At 42.8% G+C, this 24,093-nt stretch overlaps 1 protein-coding gene across 1 annotated transcript in view; it reads right to left on the reverse strand.

Annotated features, from left to right (window-relative positions):
- Positions 1-24,093, reverse strand: part of arhgap27l (Rho GTPase activating protein 27, like) — a 166,126-nt gene that overhangs the window by 127,545 nt on the left and 14,488 nt on the right. The gene's annotated exons all lie outside the window — the stretch shown is intronic.

Raw genomic sequence — 24,093 nt, forward strand, 5'->3', positions numbered from 1 at the left:
CAGGAGTAACAGTACAACAAAAGACATAAACAAGCAACAAAACTGTGATTAAAGGATAAAACTTACCCGCTGTCTCACTTTCTGTGTCGAGAAATTCCAAAAGTCTGATGCGACGTCAAGTTTTGTCCTTCGTTACTCAACAACTCTACTCCTGTTGCTGCTTCAACCAGCTCTTTATTAAGGATTTAAAGGTGAAACAGAAACTACTTTTTTACTCAGTTAATGTAGTTCATCAGTTCATGTAGCATCTGACCAGGCTGGGACTGGTCCTACTAACTGGTGTGGAGACCCAGGTATTTAACCTCTTGTGTGGGCGTTCACAAGGGTGATGATGTCACTGGTTCCCTTTTGTGCTCCAAGTGCCAACGACAGTCGTTTGAGTGATTGTCTTTGGTGGAAAGTTGGGTTCGACTTTGATAGTGCCCTATTGTGTTATAACGACAGTCGTTGGAGTCACATGCCACTTGTGAATAGTTGTTTCGGTAACACTTTACAATAAGGGTCCCTTAATCAACGTTAGTTAGTACATTATTAAGCATTAAACTAATGTGTTAACTAACGCTGAGTAATGCATGCATAATGATAACTAATTACATTATTCAACTTTTAATTTATTAACTAACTTTGAGTAGTAAACATTAATTAACTGCTTAGTAATAGGCTACATTCATTAATGTGTTTCCTAACCCTAAGTAATACATAATAATGATTGTTAATATATCTTTAAAAAGTTAATCAATGCTTAATAATGTACTAGCTAACGTTAATTAAGGGACCCTGAGATTAGATTGTTGAATCTCCTGGGAAGGGATGAAAGGGCAGCATTGTAAATTGGAGATAGGTGGTGTCTCAGACCTCCTCCCCTGTTGAGGGAAGGTTTCTCTACTTTTACATAGATGGCTTCTCCTCTTTCAAACCATCTGTCCTCTCTGTCCAGGATGTGGACATTGTTGTCATCAAAGGAGTGGGATTTCTCCTTGAGATGTAAATGGACAGCAGAGTCCAGGCCTGAGGAGTTTGCTCTCCTGTGTTGGGCCATGCGTTTATGCAGTGGTTGTTTTGTTTCTCCAATGTAGAGGTCTTTACATTCCTCGTTGCATTGGACTGCATACACCAGATTGCTTTTGTGGGTGTGTGGTGTTCTGTCCTTGGGATGTACCAGTCTCTGTCTGAGTGTGTTGCTGGGTTTGAAATACACAGGGATACGGTGTTTGTTAAAGATCCTCCTGAGTTGTTCTGATACTCCAGACACATAGTTTTACAAACATGTGGGCTTGCTTGAAATAAATAAACTTCTGAGTGCATGTTTGAGTAGCCATCTGACGCTGTCTGTGGAAAAACATTGCGGCTTTGAGGGATGTATATACTGTATGTATGTTGTCCTTCTTAATAACTCAATGTACATTATGTTGATGTTTATATTGTATTGTGTGTTGTTGATGTGTATTGTTCTTTTCCTGCTGGCAGATTTCTTTGATCCTTGATCCCTTATCTAATCAATCAATCTAATCAGTTAATCTATCGTTTATCAATAGGTTGAATTAATATTGTGTCTCTGATCAGATCTCAGACCAGTTGGAATAAAAATGACACAGCGGTTAAGAGACAATAAGCATGGGCGGCGGGTAATGGAGGCTAGGGAAAGCTGAGCCTTCCCAAATTTTATGCTGGAAAATTGCAAAAATCATGTATATAATAATATAATATGTGCATATTATTATACATGATATAATATCATGTGTGCATATTATTATAGGGGAGAGTGGGGTAATGTGAGACGCCCCCTGTATCTAGAAAACGGAACACATTTATGGTCATGTGACCATTATGTTTTCAAGCCCCTTCCATTCCCCCATGGCCATGAAGGAGAGGACCTCATGATGCTGTGGAAAGCATGTTCTTTTCACAAAAATGTTATTTTTGCATGTAAAAGTAAATTTTCTTGCTGTCAACTTAATCAACTGTTGTGCCAAAGCAAATTGATTCAGGTAGAAAAACTTCTATGATACATGATGATGAACTACCAACACATAAAACCATGTGATGATGCTGGCTGAAAATTAGCCTGAATTTCTAAGAGAGGCCGTTTTTTCTAAAATGGGAGAGAAAAGAATCTCATCCCCCAAGCCAGAAATCTCACGTGATCAAACATGATCTGTAGCCGCACTGCTTTGTTATGCTAGGTGCTCTCAGTCAGCTCGCTTCTTTATTGGTTAATTAACTCAATTTTAGTCACATTCCACTTTGTCGGCTCCCCCCACACACAAGAGGACTTCTGATCGAAATGGTCACAATTGTCGGGACCAACAATCTGACCCCCAGACTATCTAACTCTATCTGTCATTTGAATGTTAATTAAAACATTTTGTGTTGTATTTGATTTTGTTCTTGAGTCACTTTGTGTTTAGAAAAATAAGTGCTTAATTGACCAATCCCCATGATTCTGTTACTAGTCCGACATTAATTTTGGGATGTGTGGTTGTCAAGCTGTCAGGACTCTAACTGTTACAACATGTGTTGTTATGGTAGTTTCAGAGTGGAAAAAGTAAGTGGATCAGTTTACCCCATTGATTTCTCTAGTCTGTCTCAGTTTACCCCTGAGCTGGGGTAAAGTGAGACACAAGACCACTTTTTAAAAAACAATCATATTTTCACTGTCCTTCGTTCTAAATACATTCTGATAATTTCCATTGCTAGGAAACATCCTGAATTAATGGGAAATGTGTAAATTTGACTGATAAATCATTTTAGCTCGCTTAGAGGGGAGCAAATGTAAAAAATGTCTCCCTTTACCCCACTCTCCCCTACATGATATAATATGTGTGCATATTATTATACATGATTTCCCATTATGAACGGGCCGCAGCTGCAGCACAACCTCAGTGTGTGTGAGGTTGTCACTGCAGCTGTCACAATGTTGACAAATATGAGAACGCGTTGCCATGGTGATAGTCAGTCAACTCCCGCTGTCGCTTTGGCGCGTGATTTTTGAAATCCAACATGGACATCCGATCCTTTTTTAAACAGAAGGAAAAACCAAATGAAAATATTTCAAAAGCGGCCAGCAACACTGAGCGGAATCGGGAGAGGGATGCAGCCAGGCCGGCCAGAGCTCAGTCAACGGCGCTGGTGCAGGTAGGCTACAGGTAGTCTAACTTGCACTGACCTGGGAGAGAAAGACAATGGTCCTTCTCAGCCCATCCTGCCAGAATATCCCAGAAGAGCTTTTCTCAATGGTGTTACTTGCTGGTAGAAAAGAATCATACACTACTGTGTGACACTGAGACTATTGCATATAGTTAATGATATATTTAATGATCAGCAGTTTCATCCTTGCGCTGTGTGATTATGCAGCCTTCCCAAACGTCAGGCCCACCCGCCGCCTATGACAATAAGGATTTATTAAAAACAGTGCAGCACCAGGAGGCTCCGCCCCCAGAGGTCACACCTGAAGGTGAAACTTCCTGGTCAGCAGAAACTGTACTAGACTGCAGATTCCTTCATCTCCACAGCTCTGCTTACTAGGAGACACTCCAATAACCACCATACCAAATAAATACAGGAACAGCTTGCTCACTTCTCTAACTGCGGCTAAGAAAACAATCCTCCTAAATTGGAAATCAAAAAACTCAATAAACATCAACCATTGGATCGATCTTCTCCTAGAACACATCGCTATGGAAGAAATCACTGCTTACAATGACAACAAAATAACAGTCTTCACTTTTAAAAGACTTTTTTTTTAACACAAACACAAGTAACACGATTATTTTATAACAATGGTCGACTCATGATAATTACATTATTATAACAAAATAAACAGAATAACAAAATGTAATCAAATAAAAAGAGGAGGGGTGAGGCCGGACTGATCGGTCCGTGCCCGGTTCCCCTGGGGCATGGCGGGACCTCGGGTGGACGAACCCAGCCTCTCCCCCCTCTAAATGAATGAATGAATAAAAAGAAGCTTCCCCTAAGCGGGGAGTTGCCCTGACTAGGAAGTGGCATAGGAGGTCAGATCTGCAACGGACCAGCACCCACCTCTGGGTTTGGTTGGCGCGATCACTATAAACTAAAATCAAATCAAAGTATAAAAAGTATAATAACACACACTCATATATGAGGAATATATGAGTGTGTCAGATTTCTAAACATGTTCATCATCATCTCAGGGTTCCAGCAAATTTACATCAACTACAACAAACATTAAAAATGTTCTGTAGGAGAGGGTAAAACATCTGGATGAAGTCAGAGCCAACAGTGCCACCTGGTGGAAACCCAGAGACACTGATGTCATCACCTTCATGTTCCATCACCGTGGAAACACCACATCAGCTTAATCTCTTCTTTAATAAACATGGAAAATAATGTTAGTATGGATTTCACTTCACTGGAGATAATAATCCATGGAAATCAGTGTGTTGCTGTGATGAGGTTTCATGTAAATGAATGAATATTCTAGTTTCTGATGAGAATTGATTGATTGATGTATTTATTGGGGCTTGATATTGTATAACGTCTGCTTTAAATGAGTGTGAATGATTGTGAATGTAGGAATGAATGAACGTGTAGGTCGCAGATCATTGATTGACTTAATTATTGATGCTTCTTATGGTACATGCTTGTTTTTTTACTTGTCATTGTTTAGATGATGCTACTGTCATTATTAGTTTTTATTTTCTTTATTGTTTACTTTCTAAGGGTTGAGAGAGAGCCAGGGCAGACTACATTTCAATGCATTGACTGTACATTGTACTTTTTAATGTATATGACAAATAAACTTGAACTTGAACTTGAACTGGTGTTGAATAACAACGTTGATTCAGTGGAAGTGGAAAATAACATGAACATACTATGTGTTGTTTTATTGTATTACAGTTTATTGATGCAAATGTCAGAGAAACATGTCAAAGACCAGACAGACATCATGGTTAGAACAGCATCCTCCAAAAACAAAATAGATTATTGAATTATTTTATAGATGAATATGATCAGTTAAAATAAAATAAATTAAAAAATGAATGTTACGTATCCTTTAGTTTATAGAGGAGCAAGTAACGTTTTACTTTTCACTCCGTTTGATCCAGAGATTACCTGTGAACTCCAGGATCATCAAACAGGAAGTGAAACAACACATGGAGCAAGTGGCACAAAAACAAGAGAAAGGAACAGTGTGATGTGGATCAGAGAACAAAGGGTTAACTGATCAATAAACATGATTCACATACCTGAAGCAAAGGGTGTTAAAACATGCGCATTGGTTTGCACAGATATTCTGTGTGCAAATGTGCAACACCTTTTCATCACAATCCATGCCATCACAGTTATTATCAGCTGTTATTAAAACCCAACTCATCAATAACAGGATCACGTTATTGGACCACCACTCACATTACACAACAAACTAAACTCTGAGGTAAACTCAGTTGAGTCGTGTTCATTAGACTATGGAAATCACCAAATGCTGACACATTTAAAGCTGTGGTAAAGTTATCTGAAATAAAATAAAAAAACAACAACCTTAGATTAACTAAATAATGTAATTTTTCCAGACAGCCAAGGGGAGGCACAGCCTGCAGGCAGGGAAAGAGTCGCTGCCCCACGTTGAAGGAGTTCAAGTATCTCTGGGCCTTGTTCAAGTGTAAGGGAACAATGGAGCGTGCGACTTGCTGGAGAATCAGCACAGAGGGGGCAGTGTTACTGTATTATAACAAACGGAGAGTTGAACCAAGGGGCAAAGCTCACGTTCTACCAGTAGGCCTTCATTCCTTCCATCACCGGTGGTCATAAGTGATGATACAAGCAGCCAAACTAGGGCTCTGGTGGATCTGCTGCCTCTGTGCCCTGACCTTGGATAAGCAGTTGGAAGATGGATGAAGCTTTTTCTTACAGAATTTTAAAATCACAATAACTTTTTTTTTTTTTTTTTTTTTTTTTTTTTTTTACAGTTTAGGGTTCAGTCCTCAGTGAGAATGGCACTACACAACAAATGCCAAAGTCAAGTATCATTGAAGGCTTCTGGCCATGTGTAAAGCTAGTGTTGAGCCCTGTCAGAGATACATTTTGGTTCCCCTTTGGTTTCAGACAAATAAAATACAGTTTCTATTCTATTCTATTTTTTTATGAGCTGATCGAGAGTAAAATCCATGTTTGTGTGAGGAAAGGTATGATGCACTAATCTACTTCTAACTGTCACACTCCACTCTTGACATTGATTAGTGTTCTTAATATAGTTTTTGTTCAATACACAAACCTGCAGTTAAAACTGAACTGTATTACTGTTCTCTGACTCAGCTTCACAAACATGGAACAGGGGGTGTTGAGCTCAGTTGGTAGAGCACCTGCCCCATGTGTTGAGGCCCTATCCTGCGTGTCACCCCCCCCCCCCCCCCCCCCCCCACCCCCTACACACACACACCTCTCATTTCCTGTCTCTCTCTCAACTCACCTGTACATTAAAGACAAAAAAAGCCCCCCCAAAAAAACCAAAAAAAAGAACCCAAAAAACCATGAACCAGGTTTACCAGGTTTACCAAATATATGTTCCACCATCTTTAGCAGTTGTTTATCTGTGTGTGTTGTTGGACATGAGGACGTCATCGTTGTTTTGTCGATGGTGCAGGAATACTGTTTCTCCAGATACTCCCTGTTTGACTTCTGTCGAGCAGATGATTTACCCAGACAGGCAGTGAGATGGACGGTGGCCGTGAACCTGGAGAACATGAGCACCAGACCCAAGGCCAAGGACACAGCGGAGAACGGGACAGGTTCTGGAGACCAGAAGCTCCACTTCTTTGAGATGATGATGTATGGGACGATGATGTGGTTCTTCCCTAGAGGACCACGCCTGGTAAGAACTTCACGGGACACAGGATCGCCTGGTTGTCCAACTGGGCTGAGCCTGATGTCAGGGATCTGTTGACCCTTTTTAACAGCTTCCTTCATGGAGTTCCAGTGGTTTGGCAGGTTGGGGGGTCGATGATCCTTAGCAGAGATCCGACAGCCTTCTCCATCACAGAGAAACTTCCTGTCCTCAGGTTTCATGAGTCCTGCTGCAATATCATACGCTGCATCAACACTGAGATAAGAGTTCCAGGGAGAATGCAGGACGACGTCTGAGACGGTGGACAGAGGAAGGACACGTTTGGCTGGGATCAGATCCCCTGTGATGGCTCCATGAGCCAGGAAGGTGATGTCAACAGTGTCACCATGGTCCTTCTGTTCTTCCTCATCAAGCTTCTCTTTCACTAAACTGAACAAATCTATGAGACTGAAGAAAGTCTCAGATTCTGAATTCTCTCTCAGCCACTGTTGAACTTCTTTATCCGCACAGTTTTCTATTGCAAACTGTATTAATGCTTTCTTTTCATCCGGACGCCTCTTGGAGCCCTTTATCTTGGCTAATCTCTCGAATGTATTCCTGTAAGAGAAACATCACATATACACAAATTAGACGCATCATCTCCATCATATTAAAACAACACTTTAGTCCACATGTGCATCTTCTAACGATGAGGTGTTCCAGTTTGACTTCTGGACAGAGAAGCTCAGGCAAACCTCAAATGAACCTTTGATCTGTTCATTTCTAACATCACAATGTAAAAATGTTGATGAGCATACTCACTGAATTTCATCAAGGTTCTTTTTAAACTCTTCAGTGGCCTTCTGTATGGCTTCAGCGTTCTCTCTCAGACTCTGACTGGCTTTTGTTTCATGTTTGTCCAGGTTTTTATAGTTGTTGACCAGGTCAGGAATTGAAAATACAAGTCCAACTGCTCCTCCTGTAATCTGAAAAGCAAAGTTCTCATTAACAACAGGGGTGTGAGTTTGTTTTTAAACTGACTAACATACCATGCACCATAGAAGACTTCATACAGGGCTTAAAAAAAAAGAAAAAAGAATCACATTAGGAAAAGTAGTGAGACAGATCTGAGAAGCTGTTACTTACACGTCCAACTGCCTTTGCTGCAGTTTTCTTACCAACTTCTTTTAGAAGCTCTTTGGCAAATTATTTTATGAGGACTTGTGCAGCCATGTAAAGAATAGTTAAAGCAATGTCTCGCTTAAAGGCATCTGATTTGATCTGTTGAGATACCATTTTGCGCAAACTGACCTTGTCATTTAACACCAGTCCTTTGCATTTTGCCATTGCCCTCAGGATTTTCTCTACAACGTAATCTTCTGGAGAAATGTCTCCATCAGCACAAGCCTTCTTCCCTTCTTTTTCCAGTAACGTCATGAGTCGCTTGATTTCCTTCTCAGCCTTCTGGATCTTCTCTGAAACCTCTTCAGCCTTTTCCATGGTGCCACTTGATTCTGCTGCATCCACAAATTCAGCACCCACACTGGTAGCTATACCAACCCCTGTTGCTACCGCTCCTGCAACCAGAAGAGGTGCTGCTAACCCTCCAGTACAGAAGGTTAATAATCCTGCTGCTGTCATTGCAGCTGCTCCACCTACAGACACTGAACTCCCTACAAACTTTGCGGCATTTACTGCATCCTTCTTCTTTCCCTCCATCTCAGAGGCCAGTTCCTTCAACTTGGCTGCACCTTCCTTCTGTAGCTCCACCCAGGAGAGGATTTTATCCAGGAGCATGTCAGTAACATTCATGATGAGATCAGCAGGTCTACAAGAAAGAAAATGCTGTTAGAAAGTGTTAGGAGAATAAAGCCAACTTCACAGCCAGGCTGATTTTCTCATCCACAACAAGCACTGAACTGATACTAAATAATTAATGGTTGTATTTTTTTGTTTTTGTTTTTAATTGCCCGTTCATTCATTATTATCTTACACAGAGATTTGCGCACTCTTCTAATGTTACAGAAAACCACATGTTTTTGCTCCTTGTGTTCCTACACTAAAGAACTTGTTCTTCTTGTCAACCAAACACTGCTGCTCTCTCTCTGCCATCTTCACCTGCGCTCACTTTTAAATACCACTGGATGTTGCTTCGCCCAGTATCAGTATCCATTCATATTGCTACAACACAATACACAGAGTTTCTGATATTTTGAGCAAAAAAATGCTATTAAAGCTATTCTTACCTTTCTGGAACTTTTGCACATTTCTTTATCTAAGTTAAAATGCTATTAATAATCTGATGATACATTAAAATGTAAATGGTAAATGGTCTTGTATTTATATAGCGCTTTACTATACCTGAACGATACCCACAGCGCTTTACAGTACATCACATTAACACATTCACACACTGATGGCGGAAGCTGCCATGCAAGGCGCTAACCATCACCCATCAGGAGCAAGGTGGGTAAGGTGTCTTGCCCAGGGACACTACGGCAGCAACCGGGACAGAGCGGGATTCGAACCGCCAACCCTCTGATCATTGGACGACCCGCTCTACCACCTGAGCCACTGCCGCCCCTGTAAGAGAAACCCAACAGGGTTAAAAACTCATCATTTTTTCATTCTCATATAATTCTGAGAAAAGTCTGACCAATAATATTATTCGGTCCGATTAATAAGATTTGACGAGCGACCGAACCTACTTAATATGTAATCACTTTGTGCACAGCTCTCCTCCTCTCCCCCCTCCCGACCAGGAAGAACGCTTATTGACAGAGCAGTAGCAGGACATGAGCAGAGGAGACTAGAGTCACAACACACAAGAAAGAAGGTTTTTGGAAATAAATAGTTTTTTAAAAGACCAATAACTGCAGCCGCAGCTGGTCGTGGAGTTTCATGTCTGATATTGTAACGTTGATAGTGATCAGCCCCGAGTGATACGTAAACACAGGACGTCACATGTGTCTATGTAGGGTTCTCTAAAAATCTCAAAAAATGTGTATAAACATTCATTCCTTATTTTACTGGGTTTCTATAATCTTAGTCATGTTAAAAATATACAGATTATCCCTTTTATATTGCTTCTAGAAGACAGAGTAAAGTAGGACTTCATTTCCCAGAATCCTCTGGTTTTTCTCGTTTTTGCAATAGTCCTATTAAAATAAATATTGTTCATATATTAACTCTGTAATTCATGTATTATATTGTTTAAAAATATTCTATGGTCTTTAAAAAAAAATGATAAAGGTTAACTTTTCCTGTTTACAGTAATATAAAAGAGACTTACTTACACGTTTGTATTTTAATTATGTATATCTACCTTATCCACCTTATGTGTGAATTTGGGAACTCCATGATGAAGAGAGCTGAAATAGATGACGATCAAAAACTCATGACAACTCACGATCTGGACGTTTTTTATCATAATTACTCGGCTTTTGATGGTTTCCACTAGGGATGGGCATTTGAAGAAATCTTTTTGATCGATCATCTGGAAAATTAACGATCAATTATCGATTAATCGTCCCCGTGAAGGAAGAAGGTCAGACAACAACGTACGTCTGTGTGCTTGTGCTTCACCTGTAGGGACGGTGCCGACACCGGCATTTACAGTAAAAAAAAAAAAAAAAAAAGCACCGTTGCGCTGCCTGGCTCACCTGCATCTGAGCTGTCAGAGCAGCTCTGCTGTCCCTCTCTCTTCAGCCTCATGTTTGGCTGCACTTGTACAAAAAAAAACCACGAGCACTTTCAAAATGTGAAAGCCTGTGTTTTATTATTATTTCTGTCGCCAACACACCGCGGAGCAGCGTTCTGATCAGCGCGGCACAGAAAAGAGAAACAAACTATGCAGGATATTTACCTTAAGTTTCATTTTAACCGTCGTTAAACAGCTTCAGACTAATTGTGATGTTAGATAAATGACTTGTAGCTTGTAACTTACAGAGAGAGTGGACTGCTGCTGCTGAAAACCAAACCTGCTGATCAGAGCGGGCGGAGCCGCGGTGTCACTGCTCTCGTCTCTGTTGCACCGAGTCCGCGACACAAGCGCGCCCTGTCACGTAAAAATACGTGACACCTGACACCTCACCTTTGACCTCGTGTTAATATCAAGAAATACATTTCGAAACATAATTAATTTAATTTAGGACATTTTCGGACAGAAATTAGATACAAAGCGCATTAGATAAAATGTCATCAAAAATACATTAAACATTTTTTGGGGGGGATTTCATGGGGGTGGTACGGGGGTGCTATGCCACCACTAGGGGGAGCTATAGCACCTGCTAGCCCCCCCCCTGGCGCTGCCTATGCACGGACCGGACGAGCGGACGAGTCGACAGCAGGGAACGAGGACATGTCGCAGGTAGCCGGAGCTACGGGAGTCGGCGGGGAGCTGTCTGGACATCGCTCTGCGGCCTGGCTGGCTACACCGCCATGTTGCTTCTACACTGAGAGGTTGCGTGAGTACTTGACATTGGAACGATACCGAGTGCAGGATACAGGCACGGGACTGTGTTAAAACAGACTCGGGTTCAAAGTTAACTCTTCTTCTCACAACTGGATAAAACTTCATGTGCACCAACGCTTCAAATGGGCCCCAACGGTTAGGGAAGATTATCCAAGCGCTTCGGTTAGACTTTTTCTGGTATCATTATCATCTGTGTGAACTGTGAAAAATACTGTGGTACAGGTGTGGGTACAACTACTGTGTTTTGAGTGTACAAAAGCACTATGGTTGATATTTCTATGCATTTGGGTTATTGAAATAACATTTTGAACAGTTAAAAGGTGTGAATACAGGTGAAATATTAAAAACACATCTAGGTAATTATTTCATAAGTGATTTGGTTCATAAATAAGCTAAAAACCTCAATTCATAGGTTTATTAGGCTATTTTCATTTAAAAGATTGGGTTGAGCTCAAATTAAAAACAGTTCATTTCATTGATGTAAGGTAACAAAAGAAAGCATTTTGAAGCTTCAGGTATTACTGTATTGATTTAAAGGGTACAGGAAGTGTTCGTTTATTATTTTCTATTTTGTTATTTTCTAATTGCTGAAGCTTTTCTAAATTTAAAGGTAGCATTACAAAAATCTAAAGGGTTTAATAAAAATAAATGTTTGTGTCTTACCTTTTACATATTGTGGTTTAACATTCTTTTAAGAGTCATTTGTATTTCTGAGGGCTTACATAATCTTTGCTAACACCTAGCAAGTTTGCTAACACCTAGCAAGTTTTCAGTGGAGGCACCGCGCTAGTTATTTTCCTTTTTCCCACTCTAATGACAAAGTCCCTTGTTTAATTCAGAACCACAGCGAATTCACCATCTTTAGCTGAGAATCTAGGACCTGGTTTATTTTATTGGGTGTGACCACAGTGTAGATTATAAACACTAAGGGAAAAAGGGGTTACATCTATAAAGCATCCAGTGCTAACGGCTAGGCTACTGTTAGCTCTGTGAGTTCATCCAGTGCTAACGGCTAGGCTACTGTTAGCTCTGTGAGTTCTCAACGGTCTGGACCCGGTTGAAGTCCGGACCGGTGCGGCTCGACTCGGCTCGGTCGCAGAGTTATTTTGGCCCTGAACCAGCGCATCAGGTGGCGCTGGTCCGGCCGCCAGCCCGGCTCGTTGAGAACTGTAATCTGTAACAATCACTTCCCCTGCGTCTCCAGTAGCAGTAGGCTAACAACAGTTTGTTATAAAACTCATCAGTCATCATCACTGAGTCCGTTTATACGGTTTAAAACTCCGGTGTTGTGTTTGTTTGTGTTGTTCCCGTTTCACTCACGTTCCTGTTCTGTTTACCGTTGCCATGCCAACGCATGCAGCGGGGAGGGAGGGGGCTCGTGGAGCTGTTGATTTTCAAATGTTTGTCCTGTGCTGTGAGAAATAGAGAGCCTAAGCGGAAGCAGGAAGTAATGTCGCCATGGGACCTCAACTCTGAAAAACTCGCCATTCAAATGAATGAGACTGAAAGTTTTATTTCGTGATCCGTTTGAATTGCGCCATGAGAAAAAAATATGTCCTCTACCTGTTTAAAACATCACGTTTCATGAAGAGAAATCAGCCGTTTATCGTAAAACGGCAACAGAAGAATGTATTTTGTGTGACGACGCTCTACGGACTACAGATCTGTGTCCCACAAAAAATACGTCACCAACTGACACGGGAAAGGGCGGCATTTGGTGTGTGACGTCACCTACGCGACTTGTAGTCTTTCTGCTTACAGATTCTTCTGAATTTTATTCTACAATAGCTTTACAACAAACTGCTGATTTCTCGGGATGAAACGTGATGTTTTAAACAGGTAGAGGACATATTTTTTTCTCATGGCGCAATTCAAACGGATCACGAAATAAAATTTTCAGTCCCGTTCATTTGAATGGCGAGTTTTTCAGAGTTGAGGTCCCATGGTGACCGTTACTTCCTGCTTCCGCTTAGGCTCTCTATGCCAGATCGGTAAGAATTGCTTTAATCGCAATTAACTCAGAAAAATTCTGAGATTAATCACAATAAAAAAATTGAATCGCTGCAACAGTAGGCTACTACATAAAATACAGCTGTGATTTCTTGGTGTTCACTTTTATTTTGCAAGCTACAGATTCAGTTACATCTTGTTGATAAACGCCACCTGCTCTGCATTTTTCACCCAAGATGGCCGCCTGAGCCACAGCACAGTGTAGACTCACTGCCTCAAAAGCTGGTACAATCTGATTTTAAACAGGTTTTTATTCAATATTGACGCCACTGGACAGCAGATTTCAGATCTGCGATGTCTGTGTTTTAATTCGGCGTACCCCTCTGGATAATCGGGTGTGTAGATTTTTAAATTTTTATCCTGATACCCGACCGGCACCACACCGTGCAACCACTGTTAGCACTGGGCTAACCTCCACGGAAGACCACCAACACAGCTTACCGGACGCCGATCTAACTCACCAGGCGCAGTCTATGGGCCTATGCCGGTAAGTCTCGCTGACCAAACGCTGTGTGTATATCTGAATCTACTCTCCGCCGTGGGCTCCCTCTGTGGAGCCCTCGCGTGTAATTTAATTTAATTCAGTTTATTTGATAGGGACAATGCAGGTTAACATAGTGACACTTCCACTCGTTACAAACAAGTCAATGTGACTGATGTTCTGCAGACAGAGATTATAGCTAATGCTAGTTTCACACTCCCGTCCCTTTTAGTAGAAAAAAAGAAGGTAAGAAGAAAGACATCAAAATGACTTACAACACTATAAAATGTACATTACATCTAAAATCATACCAAGTCATGAGACATTAAAAATGCATACAGTTCTGATTTTGTTTCAGACAGATTTTAACCTTTGTATTAAAAATTCTAATGTCTTAGGTTAGTTTTATTTCTGTCGGTAGTGAATTCCACGTCTGGGAACCCTTTATAGAGAAGGCTGATTGCCCAAAGGAGGTCTTACGGCGTGAGATTTTACAGTTGCCACTTGCCGTACCCCTGGTGATCCTTTCACTATTTTGTCTTCTAAAACGACTACACAGCACATCTGGAGCCAAGTTCTGCAAACATTTAAAAACCAGTTTGACAGACGAAAATTTTAAGAAATTGTCAAAACTAAGCAAATTATACTGCTTCAAGATGAGACAGTGATGCCACTTTATTGGTTTCTTGGCCATTATTTTTATGGTTTGATTATACAGAGATGCTATTGACTTTATTGTGGTTGGAGAGGCCTGACTCCACACTGTAACACAATACAACATATGAGAAAAAATCATGGCATGCATATACAGCTGTGCTGCTTTGATTAATGTCTAATTAGTTTGAAGCAGTTTAAATTGTTTTTTATTGTTTTTGATATCTTTTTGACATGTTTGTCAAACTTGAGTCTGGAGTCAAGAACTACACCCAGATATTTAAATTATTTTACCGTCTCAATTTCTTCTCCCTGCAATGTTATGCTAAAATCTTCTAATTGTGATGTGTTTTTGATGGAGAAACACATGGAGACTGTCTTATTCTTGTTTAGAGTGAGCTTGTTATCCTGGAGCCAGAGGCGTACCCTGCTCAAAAATGAGGATAAAGTCTCAGCAGCCTCACTAGATGTCTGATGCGTAAATGACTGTGTCATCTGCGTAAAGCTGACAACCAGCCCCCGGACAGCTTTCAGGCAGGTCATTGATGTATAAACTGAAGAGCAACGGCCCCATAATTGACCCTTGGGGAATGCCAATATTATTATGTGCAATCCTCATACATTGTTTTCTTGAATGTAAATAAGACGCAAACCAACTTAGAGCAAGTTTGGAAAAGTTAAATTTAGACAACTTAGATAGCAGGATGTTGTGGTTGACAGTGTCAAACGCCTTTTTTAGGTCGAGAAACACAGCACCCAAGACATTACCCCCATCCATAAAACACTTAAGGTTTTCAACAAAAAAGCAAATAGCTGTTTCAGTAGAGTGTTTATGTCTAAACCCAAACTGGTCCGGATATAGAAGTTGGTTTGACTCTAAATAGTCAACTAGTTGTTCAGACACTACTTTTTCCAAAATCTTAGACATTGCCGGGAGTATAGAAATTGGACGATAATTACGTAGCTGGTCTGAGTCCCCTGATTTAAAAATGGGAGAGACAACAGCTGTTTTCCATTGATCTGGAAACCTACCTGACGTTATAGAAAGATTTATTAAATGAGATAACGGTTTTATGATAGAGCAACTATGCTGCTTAATAAAAGCTGTGTCCAAGTTAGACACATCTTTGGATTTTGAGCTAGATAATTTGTCTAGTATTTTGCTAATTTTAGTTTCATTAACCTCTCTGATGTAAAATGAATTGGGTAAATCTTCCCTTTCAATGTTATTTAATGATTGAGGATCAAAATTTTGAGCCAGTTCCTCTACTGACTGAATAAAAAAACGATTAAACTCGGTTGCAATAATCATACTATCTGTTGTGGGTTGTCCACCGATCCTCAGCTCTCTTATCTTTTTATTCTTGGGTTCTTTATTTGTTAGTTTATTTAAATGCTTCCAAAGGGATGCAGAATTGCTTCAGAAACTGCTGGAAGCTAAAACCGAGGGGGCGACTGTTTGTTTACAATTCATGAAAGCAACGTGAACGTACGTGCCGCTCACAGCCTGAAGTCTGAAGTTAAACTCACTCACCCATAAAACACGTGCTAACCCGCGTGCAAAGTCCTTATTTAGTTCTTGGCGAAGCGGTTAGCATCGTCGCCTGCGGTGCGGGAAACCCGGGTTCGAAACCCACTCAGGGCAGACCGGAGCAATATAAAATAACGTTGTGATTTGGGGGCCGTTGCTCTCTGTCATCAGTGCTTGCAGCTTTTAAATGACCCGTTTTTGTTTTGTTTTTGGTTTTTGCGGGCATTGCAGTGTCCTCCAGACAAAAAGTTGAATGACCCCCCTCGCTGACCTTTTTTTTTTAGTGGACCCACCCCTCAACAAAGAATATTATGACATGACCCCCCCCCATTTTCCTCCGCTGGCCCATTCCATAAATAACGAACGGTCCCTAAGCAAACTGCCGGCGCTGCTGCACTCTCTCCCGTCCTCCATAAAACGAGTGGTTGTTCATGTTGGGTCCAATGACACCTCTCGTAGACAGTCTGAACTTAGACCTTTTAAACTTTTTAAGCAGCTGCGGGAAGTCTGTTTTTATTTCCGGCTCCATTCCGTTATTCTGTGTCATAAACTGTAAGCTGTCTTGTCTGTAACAACATCTATTGCACGTCTGTCCGTCCTGGGTGAGGGATCCCTCCTCTGTTGCTCACCCTGAGCTTTCTCCTGGTTTTCCCTGTTAAAAGGGTTTTCCATGGAGTTTTTCCTCAGTGGATGTGAGGGTCTAAGGACAGAGGATGTTGTTATGATGGGATGTAAAGCCCTTTGAGACAAACTGTTTGTAAAAAATGGGCTATACTAATAAAATTGCCTTGCCTTGCCATTCCCACCATGGCCCGCGGAGCAGAAGGTTTTAGCAGGATTCTCAGTCTCCACACCCTGCTCCACTCGCAACATCAACTTCATAGACAATTTTAATCTGTTCTGGAACCGCTCCCCCCTCTTAAAAAATGACGGCCTCCATCCAAACCGGTATGGTAGCCGCATGCAAGCGGCTAACCTGCCACACCCCCTCCACTCACCCCTCTCACTCTTCCTCTCCGCCCAAAGCTTCACTGGCAGCACACAGCTCACTGATGACCGCTAGCTCTTCCCTCTGGTTATGTCACAGCCTGTAATTGGAGAGAGCCTATGACTTTGTTTGTTTGTTTTGTGTGTGATCATATTGTGTGCAGTGCCAATTAACTCTCCCCAATGCAGCTGTGGTGTGTCCATTCCAGTGAAGACACACCGGTACGAAGTTTCCCAAATCAGTAGTAGACAACCTGATTGGATGGAGGGGCAAGGCCAGAGGATCTTGCACGGTGTCTTTGTCTTCCTCTCCTGGGGTGGCAAGCAGAGAGGAGCCTGTCCATGATGAGCAGCCCAGCTAGTGGGGGTAGCTGCGGGTACACAGAGGGACTGCACGTAACTGCTTGAGAGGAGCCAGCCGGAGAGGATAGGCCAGATCGAGTCCCACAGGACCTGATATGCTTCAAGCCTTATTGGCATCAGGCGAGTGTATCTCCAAATCAGTTCCTGAATTTATATTGTGATTGGTGCACACATGATTGTTCATTTTACTCCGTAGAAGTTCCTTGCGTCTCCAGAGAGGGTCCCAACGCAGCCTGCGTCCACAGCCACACACCCAAGAGCTCTCCCCAAGGACGCACGGTGCTGGGACTTGTCAGCGCACAAAAGGACTGTATCAAAGACTGTGTACTAGCGCCCCCTGCTGCTCATTCTAAACGACAGACATTTTTAAGGCCCTTTTAGCTTTTTATGATCATCTTCTAAAGAAAAATAAACTGTGTCGTGATTTGACTTCCTCGTGGCCTGTGTATCCTTGACCCAGAGATCTTCAAGAACCTTTTGTGACAGTTACATCAGTCGTTACACCTACAACCTGTAACTTTTCACATTCAGACCATCACCAGATGCAGGCACCCCCATCCACAAAGCAACATCACCTCAAAGTAGCCTTATTTAACACACAACAAAAGCCTCATCCTCAATGAATTCATAACGGACAATAACCTGGATTTTCTCTGTCTCACTGAAACCTGGCAAAAACCTCTGGACTATTTTTCATTAAACCAAGCCACCCCCACAAGATACACTTATGTGGACAAACCCCACACAGAGGGCCGGGGAGCTGGCATTGCTGCCATCTACAGAAACAACATCAAGACAACCACCATCTCCATTCCTCCTGCCCCCTCATTTGAACACCTCACCTACAAACTCTCTGGTCCCTGTCCTCTGGTCACAGCCATCATATATCGCCCCCCCAAACCACATCCCTCCTTCCTTTCCGATCTTGCCGACCTTCTAGCCCAGCTATCTGCCATCTCGCCATCTGTTCTCCTCCTAGGTGATTTTAATCTACATATTGACAGCACAGACAATAAACCGGCCACAGAATTTCTGGAACTGTTAAACTGTCTCGACTTCCCAACACACAGCCGTGGTCACTTTCTGGACTTGGTCTGCTCCACCAATCTCAACATCCAACAGTTAACCAGCCACAACCTGCATATTTCTGACCACCTGGCTATCACCATGGACATAGACATCCCTATCCCCACCGCAAAACAAAACCGGACCATAACCTTCAGAAATCTTAAATCCATCTCTAACCTCTGCTCTCTCAGCCTCACTCACCCACTGTCTGTCTGCTTCACCCCGCCCACCATCTGATGACCCCACTGACCTGGTTAACTACTACAACTGCACAACAGTTCACCTTCTCGCCTACACCGACCACCTACAACAGTACAAAGAAGCACTCAACGCTGCCCGGACCACCCACTACTCCCACCTCATCCACTCTGGCTCCAACAACCCCAAGGCTCTGTTCTCCGCCATCAACTCCCTCCTCAACACCATTTACAGTAACCTCAACACCTCCAGGATCCCTCCCATCTCCCCCCTGCTCCCCCGTCCACCACTATCCAGTGTCTGACCCACTTCTCTCCAGTATCGCCAGCACAACTCACAACCATCATGACCGGAATAAAAACCTCCACCTGCAACCTGGACCCCATACCCCCCAAACTCATCAAGGACTGCCTCCCTGTCATCTCTTCACTCATCATTGACTTCATTAACGCCTCCCTCTGCTCTGGTTCTGTCCCCCAAACCCTCAAACTGGCTGCCATCACAACCATCATCAAAAAACCCAGTCTGACAACCCAAATAACTTCGGCCCCATCTCCAATCTCCCCTTCCTGTCAAAAATCCTGGAACGTGCTGTTGCCTCACAACTCACAACCCACCTCACCTGCAATAACCTGTTTGAATCATTCCAATCTGGTTTTCGCTCAAAACACAGCACCGAGACAGCCCTCCTGAAAGTCACCAACGACCTCCTCCTCTCCTCAGACTCCGGACACCTCACCATCCTCATCCTCCTCGACCTCACAGCAGCCTTCGACACCATCCACCACTCCATCCTGCTCTCCCGTCTGGAATCCTCTCTCCACATCACTGGCACAGCACTCTCCTGGTTTCACTCCTACCTCTCCAACCGACAACAGTTCATCAGCATCAACAACTGCACTTCCCCCACCGCTCCTCTGTCACAAGGTGTCCCCCAGGGGTCGGTGCTTGGTCCCCTCCTCTTCATCCTCTACATGCTCCCCCTTGGCCAGATCATCCGTCAACATGGACTCCATTTTCACTGTTACGCCGACGAATTCCAACTGTACATCTCCACCAAAGCCATCACCAACAACACCCACTCCACCCTCAGCAACTGTCTCACCGAAATTAAATCATGGATGCAAAGAAACTATCTTCAACTGAACAGTGACAAATCAGACATCATCATCATTGACCCCACATCCCGCACCAAAGCCAGCCACAACTTCTCCCTCACCTTTGATAATTGCACTTTGTCTCCCTCATCCCACACCCGCAACCTAGGAATCATCTTCGACAGTAAGCTAAGGTTTGACCTCCACATCAATCACATCACCAGGACCGCCTTCTTCCACCTCAAGAACATCGCCCGTCTCCGCCCCTCACTCACCTTCTCTGCTGCAGAAACCCTCATCCATGCATTCATCACATCCAGACTGGACTATTGCAACAGCATCCTCTATGGTTCACCATCCAAACTCCTCAATAAACTACAATACATCCAGAACTCAGCCGCACGCCTGCTCACCCACACCCGCTCCAGAGATCACATCACCCCCGTCCTCCGTGACCTGCACTGGCTGCCCATCACTCACCGCATACAGTTCAAAATCATCCTCCTCACACACAAAGCACTTAATAACCTGGCCCCCCCCTACCTCACAGACCTGCTCCATCACCACACCCCCTCCCGCGACCTCCGCTCATCCGAAGGAAACATCCTGTCACTACCCACACGGACCAAGCACCGAACCTGGGGGGACAGAGCCTTCTCCATCACTGCCCCCTCCCTCTTGTTGTCTGTAACAACATCTCTGTCCCGTCTGTCCGTCCTGGGTGACGGATGCCTCCTCTGTTGCTCACCCTGAACTTTCTCCTGGTTTTCCCTGTTAAAAGGGTTTTCCATGGAGTTTTTCCTCAGTGGATGTGAGGGTCTAAGGACAGGGTTGCCAACTCTCACGCATTGGCCGTGACAGTCACGCATTCAGCCTCAATCTCACGCTCTCACGCTCAAGAGAGAAATCTCACGCCAAATCTGACTTATTTTTTGTTGTTAATATTTCCACTCATCATGTACTCATTTCCGAATGACTATAAACCAGCTCTGGTATTACATCGACTCTAAACCACTCCAGTGTAATGTGTTATTTACAATTTTCTCTGATTGTTGATTGATTCGCTGAAAACATTTACCGTCATTACAGTGACGTCCGCCTGCTGCTTCGGTGTTGGTCAGACAGCGCAGCACTGACGTGCAGCACTGAAGTCCTGCTCCTGCATCAAGCTGGAGCTCTAACGGACTTGAAAGTTAAAAGCTGACCCGCGGGTGTTAAAGCCCGGACCTGATCAGAATCTACGGTAGCCAAAAAAAAGAGAGAGAGAGAGAGAGAGAGAGAGCGAGGCACGACCTGACCGAGTTATGTTTTCGGACCGGATGCGGCTCGAACTGACGCCTGCAGTCGGGCTGGTTGGGCTGGTCCGGTCCGCTGAGAACTAAAATCAAAACCCATGGAGGTCCATGCAGACTGTAACGTTAGCCCAAAGTACAGCCAGGCAGCTCAGTCCAGAGAGCAGAGGAGAGAGAGAGACAGCACAGCAACGCGTGTGCGTGTGTGTGCGCGTTCGCATGTGCGTGTGCACGTGTGTCATACCTGCAAACTTCGATTTTATTATTATTAGGCTATATTATTATTTTTATATTATTATAGTAGACATTTCAGGGCCTGACTTATATCATCAGGCTGTAATAGACTCATAGAAGGCTGAAAATCACAGGACATGTCTGTTCTGTTCTTTCATAGGCTATTAAAGTAGCCTACATCAAGATAGAGATGAGAATAGGGCAGAAGTGGAACAGTAAAGTGTGGCCTGAAAGAGGCTCATGGTGAAGCAGAGGAAACGGGCCTTGAAAGGCTGGTCCAGTCCAGGCCAAAAAAACACAGCCAGTTTTATACAATGATAGGAACCACAGATCTGCTTTTTTTCCTTATTTTCTTCTCAGAGTCCACCAGAATGCTTAATGTACATGTTAAAATCACAATTTTTTTTCTGGGGGTGTGCCCCCAGACCCCCCTAGAGGAGTTTCATTTGCCACTTACCACTTATTCCACCTCTACTCAGTTTGCAGTTATGGTGTGTGTGTGTGTGTGTGACAGAGAGAAAAACTACATTAAACACTACTATTATTATTATTATGGACAGCTCTCCTCCCTCTATACAACCCCCAGCCTCTATACAACTCCAGCCATACAATGATAGGAACCACAGATCTGTTCCCCCTCTTATCTGAAGCAAATGTTGTTTTTCCCTTATTTTCTTCTCAGAGTCCACCAGAATGCTTAGTTCACATGTTAAAATCACAATTTTTTTTCTGGGGGGTGCCCCCAGACCCCCCTAGAGGGGTTGAATCTGCCACTTACCACTTATTCCACCTCTACTCAGTTTGCAGGTATTGTGTGTGCGTATTTGTGTGTGATAGAAAGAGAAAAACTACATTAAACATTACTACTATTATCATTATTATTATGGACAGCTAAACCCCCCCCCCCCGCGCGCGCCGCCAACAGAATCTCACTCCAGCCCAGGACCAAAAGTTGGCAACCCTGTAAGGACAGAGGATGTTGTTATGATGGGATGTAAAGCCCTTTGAGACAAACTGGTGGTAAAAACGGGCTATACAAATAAAATTGCCTTGCCTTGCCTTGCCTCTGGAACTCACTCCCCAAACCCATCCGCACCTGCACTCACCTCCCAACTTTCAAGACCATGTTAAAAACACACCTTTTTAAATCAGCTTTTAATATATAATTTCTGTGTGTGTTTTATATTGTTTTCTATGTTTTATACTGAATTTGCTGCTTTTAACTGAATTTATATGTTTATTATTTGTGTTGAACTGAATTGATTTTTTTAAAATGTAAAGTGTCTTTGAGTTTTTGGAAAAGCTTATAAATATAATGTATTATTTTTATTATTATAAACTCTGGTAACCATGACGATTGGGGACAACAGGCCTGAGAAGAACTCTGTGAACTGAAAGACTTTATAGAGCTAAACATAATTCTTACTAAATGATTGTTTGTAATGTTCAGAATTAATGATTTTACAGGATGAACAATACAACAAAAGACATTAACAAGTTATAAAACTGTGATTAAAAAAATAAAACTGACCTGCTATGTCACTTTCTGTGTCGATAAATTCCAAAAGTCTGATGCGACATTAAGTTCCGTCCGTTACTCAACAACTCTCCTCCTGTTGCTGCTTCAACCAGCTCTTTATTAAGGATTTAAAGGTGAAACAGAAACTACTTTTTTACTCAGTTAATGTTTAACTCTGGAAATCACCAACATCAAGATGAAAGGTGTCTTGACTGAAAGAATCAAACTGATAAGATGTTGTTATCCTAAGAGATAAGAGGCCTTTATTGCCACTGCTTTAAAATACAATGAAATTGCAGCTCCCCACCACAGTGGTATTCTAGCATAAACACAATCATCACATCTGCTGAAAGTCCGCTGTTAAGCTGGTTTGCAGTCCAAAATCAGTCCCTGACGACGGTAGACGTGCCTAGAGAGTCCAAGCCACTGCACATACAGTATGTGCCCTGCCATTGTGACCACCAATACGTCAGGGGTCATCAACTATATTTGTTGACACCTCTGGGGCTGGACATTCAAATACATTGAAATTAAATTCACATTTTTGCCAAATAATTTAGTATTTTTATATTTCATTTTTTATCTTCTATCTACCTGTAAGCACAACATTTTCATTTATACACATATTTGGTGTTTTGTATAAAAATCTTGACATCTTGACAGCTGGACTTTCAGATACTGCTGAAACTAACTAACTCTTCTATAATACACATTTTACATATCAGAGGCGACGTCTTTCCACAAATGGGCTTCCTTTTTCTTTCAAAGGGGGCAGAGCTCCGTGGGAAACAGTAGGAGAGACACAGGCACAACACCGGAGAGAGAAGCAGGTCTGTGGAGCTGTGCACCATTGACATTCACAAAAACACAAATGTATAGCACTGAATTTGTCCAGATTCAAACTGAATGCTTTGTAATTTGTACTTTTTTATTTAAAGGAGTATTATCGCAAAATTCGGCCACTAGATGGAGCCAGGCGGAGCTTATCAGATATAAACAAGTGGGCAGCTGTCAGAGAGAGAGAGCAGCCTCGTTTAGTCCCCCCCCCCGCCCCCCCTCCTTCTCCCTCCCCCCTCCTCCCCCCTCCTCCTCCCTCACCAGGCTGAATGAACGTGCAATCGCGGGAAAAAGAAAACTCGCTAGTGGAAGCGGCAGCTCTACGTCGCGCACAACCACAACAACGACAACAACAACTGAAACGTCCTCCTCCTTAATAACGCTGAGAGGACAGCTGAAGAAAGACACAGGGACGTGGAGACAAAGTGTTCTACCAGCGATTCAGTGACTGTGAGCAGCCTAACACTGCTACATTACTTACTGTTGCATATTTGTCCGGTTCGGAGGTCGGATTTGCGAGTTCCGAGTGCATTTTAACGCAGCAAG

This window comes from Trachurus trachurus (assembly GCF_905171665.1).
Source record: "Trachurus trachurus genome assembly, chromosome: 8".
Classification (NCBI taxonomy): Eukaryota; Metazoa; Chordata; class Actinopteri; order Carangiformes; family Carangidae; genus Trachurus; species Trachurus trachurus.